The 7,811-nt window shown below is 47.0% G+C and overlaps 1 pseudogene; it reads left to right on the top strand.

The window, feature by feature from the left end:
* The first annotated feature begins 5,794 nt into the window (after positions 1 to 5,794).
* Positions 5,795 to 6,904, top strand: LOC147356605 (developmental pluripotency-associated protein 2 pseudogene; annotated as a pseudogene).
* Positions 6,905 to 7,811: the final 907 nt, after the last annotated feature.

The following is a 7,811-nucleotide window of genomic DNA, read 5'->3' as shown; positions in this document are numbered from 1 at the left end:
ACGTTGTGGTCAGTGGTCTGAGTGGAAAGGGCAGCATGGGTCCTGGAGCCACCATCCCCTCTCACTGGTAGAACTAGATGCTCTTTACCCAGAATTTGGTTTCCTTGTGCTGCTTTTCCTTCAGGAACAAACTGTTCATTCAAAAGCAGGTGTAAAAAAAGCAGGTGGGTCAGGAAGGCCACCTCTCGCTGCTCCATTGGAGGGACCCATTTGGCTCCTGGAGTCACCCCTGATGGCTGGCAGACAGAGACGAAGCTGTCCAGCCTGGGAGCCCCACAGCCCTGCACAGAGCCCTTGGATTGGCTGACCTCTGACCTCTGAGTCGGCTTGTTGGCAGATGGGCTGGCTAAGTGTAGGACCACAGCCAGACTGCTGGGATACAAATGTCACCCTGCCACTTAGCAGCTGTGTGACTTTGGGCAACTTACTCAACCTCTCTGTGCACTGTGCCCCCAGCTTCCATATCGTGTGGTAATAATAATACCAACTCCACCAAGCTCTTATGAGAATGAAATGGTTTGGTATCTGCTCTTAGGACAATGCCTGGCACAGAAAGTTCTGTAAGTTCTTGTCACATAAACTGAAGCAAAGAGGGTGATCCTCAGCGGGACTCTGGCTCTCTCTCCGGTTCCAGGGTACTTTATCACTGTGTTCTTCTTGTGTTTAGCAATTTTTTCTTTTTTTTTGGCAGCGCTGCCTGTCTTTGTGGGATCTTAGTTCCCTGAACAGGGATTGAACCCAGGCCCTTGCAGTGAAAGCACCAAGTCCTAACCACTGGACTGCCAGGGAATTCTCTAGCACTTAGCTATTAAAAAAAAAAAAAAGATTTGTCAATTTTATTGATTCTTTTGGGTGGGGGGGGAATCAGTTTCCTTCATTGAATTTCTCTACTGTTTTCCCATTTTCAATGTAATTGAGTTCTGCTATTTATTAGTTCCTTATTTATTTACTTATTTGGCTGCACGGGGTCTTATTTGCAGTATTTGGATTCATCAATTTTCCTTGCAGCATGTGGGATCTTTATTTGTGGCATGTCGGATCTAGTTTCCTCACCAAGGATCGAACCCAGACCCCTGGCATTGAGAGTCTGGAGTCTTAGCCAATGGACCACCAGGGATGGTCATTAATGAATGAATACGTAAATGAAACATCCCCCTTCTTCCACATTAATAGACTGTTCCTGGAACAATGAATCACTAGGAAGCAACCTTTGGCTTGTCTGCTGGGGCATCTGGGTCTGGTTGGGAACTTGTAGGGTCACTGTATGACCTCAGGGGGAGTGCATGAGCCATGCAGGTGCTTCAAATCCAGGCAGGTGGCAGGTGAGTGGCTTGGCTTCTCAGAGTGACATGGAGCAGTACCTTATGGTCCTGTCCCCCACGCCCTCTGCCTGTCTTTTGTCTGTGGACAAACTTTAGTCAAAGAATAAGTTTAATCAGAGAAGTGAGAAACACAGAAACAAAGGAAAATAGTCTACGGAGACCAAATAACGATAATGTAGTCATTAGGCATAGTCAAGGACCTTCAGTTCCTTCTCAGGGACTACAGCTAATATTCTGAGCCATATCCTGAGAGCTGTCTTGTAGAGACTGAAACACCAAGTGGAGAAAACTAGATGATGACCAGATTGCACCCAGGACATGAGCTGCCACAGTTCCAAGAACCGGCCACAAAGAAACGGGAACAAACTGACCCTGGAACTGAAGACTAACTGTATCTAAAACAACCAAGATGACGTTGCTCAGAACACTGATGACCAATTTGAGGATGACTGTCAGAGCTGACTGTGCTGTTTCTGCATGTAGCACTCCCTACTTCTCTCTATAAAAGTTCATGCCCCACTGGTTGCCATTGTGGAGGGGGGGTCAGCCTTTGGACAGGTGTCCACCACCCTCCCCCAACAGTTGCTGGCATCTGAAATAAAGCAAACTTTCCTTTCCACCAACCTGGCCTGTTTATTGGCTTTTGAATGGTGAGGAGCCAGACCCCACACACTCTTTTGGTAACGAGACGAGGAGGCTTCCAGCCTGCCAGGCCCTAAGCTGCTGACCCCAGGAGAGAATTCAACAACAGGCTCTCCCCATACTGCCAGGAACAGTGGGGTCCATTCTTCCTAATTAAGTCCTAGGATGGGCTAGGTTATTAGAATGCTAGAGTCCTGGTGAGCAGTCTATCTGTGGAAGTTAGACCAGCAGCTCCAGGAGGCACCAAGTGTCCAGAGAGAAGACTTTTGCTCCCTGACAGGTAACTGGAGAGACTAGAGAAGGAGAACCCTGGGAACAAACTAACGTTGCTTATCATTAGGGTAAAGGCACATGTGCACCTCCAACCTTTGACTCAGGACAGTAGGGCTTCCCTGGTAGCTCAGATGGTAAAGGATCCACCTGCAAAGCAGGAGAACCTAGTTTGATTCCTAGTTCAGGAAGATCCCTTGGAGAAAGGATAGGTTACCCACTCCAGTATTTTTGGGCTTCCCTTGTGGCTCAGATGTTAAAGAATGTGCCTGTAATGCAAGAGACCTGGGTTCGATCCCTGGGTTGGGAAGATCCCCTGGCAGAGTGCATGGCAACCCACTCCAGTATTCTTGCCTGGAGAATCCCCATGGACAAAGGAGCCTGGTGGGCTACAGTCCATGGGGTTGCAAAGAGTCGGACATGACTGAGTGACTAACCACACAGCACAATCAGCCCCTGGTACCCAGGTCAGTCCCACCCCATCTGTTCACATTTTAACTGGCATCCAGAGGGATGACCCCTTCTGGGACACCCAGAAAGAAGGAAAGATATGCCTGGGAGGCTCCTGGCTCCATCACATCAATGTCAGCTTCTGAGCCCTTCTCTGCTTACGGAGACCCAGACGCTGCCTCTGAGTGCATGGAGCCAGCTGACTAGAGGCAGGAGAAACCTGACATAACTGCCTTGGCTGCAAGTCGGAATCATCAGTGAGGAAGGGGGACAGCAGACGACCCCCTCTGGCAGCCTCCAGGCTCTCACATTTAAAGTCACGAATGTGGTCACTATGAGAAGCATGAGACAGGCTTTGGGTGGTGTCCCATGCTGGCGGAGAGACCTCGGTGCTCCCCACATCAACAGTGGGAGTCGGAGGCCTTCCTTCGAGCAGGTCACATCTCTCCGAGTGCCCACTACCCTTACCCAGCTACGAGTGGGGGTGGAGTGGGGCTGTAGGGTGGGAAGGGCCCCAGAGTCCAATTTCAGTCAAAGCAAAGATCAATCATTGAAATATTAGACATTGCATCCTTATACAGGACAAAATGCTTGTCTGGATGAAGGCTGCTGCATAAATTTAAACTCTGTATCTTTAGGGAAAATCTTGGGAAATAAGCTCTCTTTTCAAGCAGTTCACTTCATTCATTCAACAGACTTGAATGACATTCAAGTGACATTCAACATGTCTTGAAGCCTCACCCTGGCCTGAGCACCATACTGTCAGCAGGGAGCCATGTTTGAGATGTGGGCAGATAATTAACAATGTGCAGCCAAGTGCCGTGACTGAACCACCCTCAGAGTTGTGGGGAGCCTGAGGGACTTGGCTCTTTGCTGGATGAGAGGTGGGGCACTGAGTCAGTGAAGGCTTTTCAGAGAAGGTAATGCCTGAACTGAGTGATAAAGAATGAGTAAGTATTTGGGGGTCGGGTGGGGGGTGATGAGAGCATTCTGGGCAGAGGAGGCAGCAAGAGCAGAGATCCTAAGGAAGGAAAACATCATGTGTGTGTGTCTGTGTGTGTATGAACTGTGTGGCTGGCATAGTAAACAAGATGGGGGCAGTGGTACAAGGATGAAGGAGGAGGGAGACAGGGCTGGATCAGGGAGGCTGTATGTTCCTTGCTAAGGAGCTGTATTTTACTTTATTAGGGATGGAGGTATGCAAAGGCAAGTGAGTGAAATGCCACATGTATTGTTTGGGTCTCTTTTAGTCCCATATTACAGAAACCCAGGTCCAATCAGCTTGAGCACAAAAAGATGTGATGGCCTTTCAAAAGTGAAATGTCTTGGGGATAGTTCTGCCTTCAGGCAGAGTTGGATCCAGGTGCTCAGACAATGTTGACAAGAACCGGCCTCCTGCTGAAACCTCCTGCTGAGTCTTATGGCTAATTTATAATTAAAATAATATTTGGGTTTCTGTTCTTTTTTGAAAAAATTTATTTATTTATTTTTGGCTGTGCTGGGTCATTGCTGCCAGGACTTTCTTCTGGCTCTGCTACGCAGGGGCTACTTACTCTCTAGTTGCTGTGCACAGGCTTCTCATCGCTGTGGCTTCTCTTACTGTGGAACACCTGCTCTAGGGCACCCAGGCTTCAGTAGTTGCGACTCCTGGGATCTGGAGTACAGGCTTGGTTGTTGTGGCACATGGGCTTAGTCACTTCTCAGCATGTGGGATCTTCCTGGATCAGAGATCAAATCGATGTCTCCTGCATGGGCAGGCAGATTCTTTACCACTGAGCCACCAGGGTAGCCCCAGGTTTCTGTTTTTGATCTTCCTACTCCTCTTTGTCCTAGCCCAAATCTGTTTGCAGAATTCGTTTGCCGAATCAATAAAAAGTAGTGAATATCAGGTGCTGTGAGCCACAGCTTTCCAATAAGCATCACAGTTGATGTGATGATCTAGGTTATCTTCCAGGTCAAGATGACCTGTGCACATTACGTTGGCTTCACAGACCGTGGGTTCAAAGACACACATACCACAGATGATTCAGAAGATTAACCCCAGCGCCTGTTCCCCTTGAGAAATCTCTAACTCAGAGACCAAGTTGGAGTGGATCTGAGACTTGTTTCCTATCCCCTTGCTTGGAGACCTGCAACAAAATCCTTGCTTTGTTGCAAACTCCCACTCTGAGTTTGCCTTTCTTTGCATTGGGCACAAGAGCCCTTTGCTTAGATGCAGTGCTTTGTCTCTGTTTTCCTCTGGGTGGGTGTTTTTCCCAGATGGGCACTCCTTCCATGGTGGCAAAGATGGCTGCCAGTAACCCCAGCATCCCATTTTGCTGACTCAGCAAGCCAAGCAGAGAGCACCTTGCTCCAGAAGACGTCCTGTGACTGCTCTCATTGGCTGGGATTGAGTCACAAGCCCATCCCTGAGCCAATCAGGGTGACTGATTGGCCAGACTTGGATCATGTGCCTGCCCCTGCACGCAGTGGGTAGGGCATTCAAGTGGATTGAATGGAAGGCTGGGATGGCTTCCCCAAAGTAAAATGTGGGTGCTATGGTCAGCAGAAGGGGAAATGGTGTTCTGGGCAGCTAAAAACAACAGATGTCTAGTTCCTTATTGTGTGACTCCATTTATATGAAATGTCTAGAGGAGGTAAATCCAGAGACTGAAGGTGGATTGGTGGTGGCCAGGGGCTGGGTAGAGAGTGAACAGGAGTGATGGTGGTTTAACGGGTAGGGGGTTTCCTTTTGGCATGATAAAAATGTTTTAGAACCAAATAGAGGTGGCGTTTGCACAACACTGTGAAAGTACTACTAAATGCCACTGAGATGTTAACCACTTTACAGTGGTTAATTTATTATTATTATTTTGCCATGGATTGAACCCTGTGCCCCTGCAGTGGGAGTATAGAGTCTTAACCACTGCACTGCCAGGGAAGTCCCAACAAAGGTTAATTTTATGGTATGTGAATCTGGTTGGATAGCATCACTGATTCAATAGAAACGAACTTGGGCAAACTCCAGGAGATGGTGAGGGACAGGGAGGCCTCACGTGCTGCAGTCCATGGGATCGAAAAGAGCTGGACATGACTTAGCGATGAACAACAACAACAAATGTGAATCCTACCTTGGTAAAGAATTAAAAAACAAAACAGAAAAATGGCACACCCATATTATGGGAATTCCTTTGAAGAGGCATTAGATAAAGGAAAAGTGATTCTTACACTGGTTCCAGTTAATGAGAGAACTGGAACCAAGTGTTTCTTCAACTTCAGAAATCAATGTGGATCTGCTGAATACAAGTGATCAAGTTCATCCTCCTTAAACAAATGAACAGTTTGAAGCTTGCCCCAAATCTAGTTGCAGTAAACCAGTTTCTCCTTGCAGACCATGATGCCTCCAATTGATAAGGTTCATCAGGACACTTTGCAGAACTGGTGCCAACAACTTAATTTGAGTACCAGTGGCCAGAAAATAGAGATTTATCTGAGACTCCAGAAACTTGCTTATCTTGAAAAAGATAAGTAAATTCTGGAGTCATCTCAGGAAGCCAGATTGCAGTCATGTTGAAGGAAACACAAGATGGTGACCAAGAATGCAAGCTTTCAGAAAAGTAGGATGAGTGAGAGCAAGGAAGGAACTAATACGGTTGAAGCGCTAACTTCAGCTCAGGAAGCCATGTTGGCAGCATGGTCAAGAATTGCTGAGCGGCTTCCCTGATGGTTCAGCGGTTAAGACTGCACTTCCAGTGTAGGGGCCACCGGTTTATCCCTAGTTGGGGAACTAAGATTCCACATGCCCATGGCCTGGCCAAAATAAATACATAAAAAGATGTGTTTTTTTTTTTTTTTAAAGAATTGCTGCAAGCCATTCAACCTATGGCTGTGAGTTCCCAGCCCCTTCCTATCTCTGTTTAGCCCGTTCTGCCACAAGGTCCAGGCGTCCAGTAGTGTGTGGTCACTGGCAGACTGTTCCCAGCAGACATAGAAGGTTGGGTTCGCCTGCAGTTCCATGCAGGTCAGGCCTGAGTCCCTGACACTCCCAGGAGATGTTCTCTCTCTTCCTGCTACCTGCCTGCACTTTCCCATCCTCAGACCTAGAAGATAATATGGTATGCCCTGAATGTGCTAAAAGAAATAAGAAAATTATGGAAAGATTAATTGCAATGGGGAAGAAGAAGAAACTTGGTTTGGACACACAATCAATACTTTTTTTTATTAAAAAATTAATAATTTAATAATTTTGGTTGTGCTGGGTCTTCTTTGCTGCTCTCGGGCTTTCTCTAGTTACTGTGAGCGGGGGCTACTCTTCTTTGTGGTGCACAGGCTTCTCATTTTGATGGCATTTCCTGCTGAGGAGCATAGGCTCTAGGTGCATGGGCTTCAGCAGCTGCAGCAGGCGGGCTCAGTAGCTGTGGCATTCAAGCTTAGTTGCTCTGCTGAACAGGGAATTTCCCAGATCAGGGATCAAACCTATGTTCCCTGCATTGGCAGGTGGATTCTTATCCACTGCACAACCAAGGGAGTCCCATCACTGCTTTTAGATGGTTCATATCAGGAATTCCCTGGTGGTCCAGTGGTTAGGACTCAGTGCTTAACTACTCAGCCAAAGAGGGAGGGGGAAAAAAGGAATATATATGGTCAGTGTCTTAATACAAAATAAATGGTAATCAGAGGGGAATGGGTGAGGAATGGGTGAGATGGGAGAAGGGGGGTAATTGTACAGTAATAATGGTAACTAGACTATTCTGCTTTATTGACTATGCCAAAGCCTTTGACTGTGTGGATCACAATAAATTATGGAAAATTCTGAAAGAGATGGGAATACCAGACCACCTGACCTGCCTCTTGAGAAACCTATATGCAGGTCAGGAAGCAACATTTAGAACTGGACATGGAACAGACTGGTTCCAAATAGGAAAAGGAGTACATCAAGGCTGTATTTCGTCACCCTGCTTATTTAACTTATATGCAGAGTACACCATGAGAAACACTGGGCTGGAAGAAGCACAAGCTGGAATCAAGATTGCCAGGAGAAATATCAATAACCTCAGATACGCAGATGACACCACCCTTATGGTAGAAAGTGAAGAGGAACTAAAAAGCCTCTTGATGAAAGTGAAAGAGGAGAGTGAAAAAGTTGGC

This window comes from Bos grunniens, chromosome 16 (assembly GCF_055505025.1).
Source record: "Bos grunniens cultivar Pamir isolate PY7600 chromosome 16, Bosgru_T2T1.0, whole genome shotgun sequence".
Taxonomy (NCBI): Eukaryota; Metazoa; Chordata; class Mammalia; order Artiodactyla; family Bovidae; genus Bos; species Bos grunniens.
Note: the sequence above shows the minus strand (reverse complement) of the source record. Positions and strands in the feature narration are given on the sequence as shown.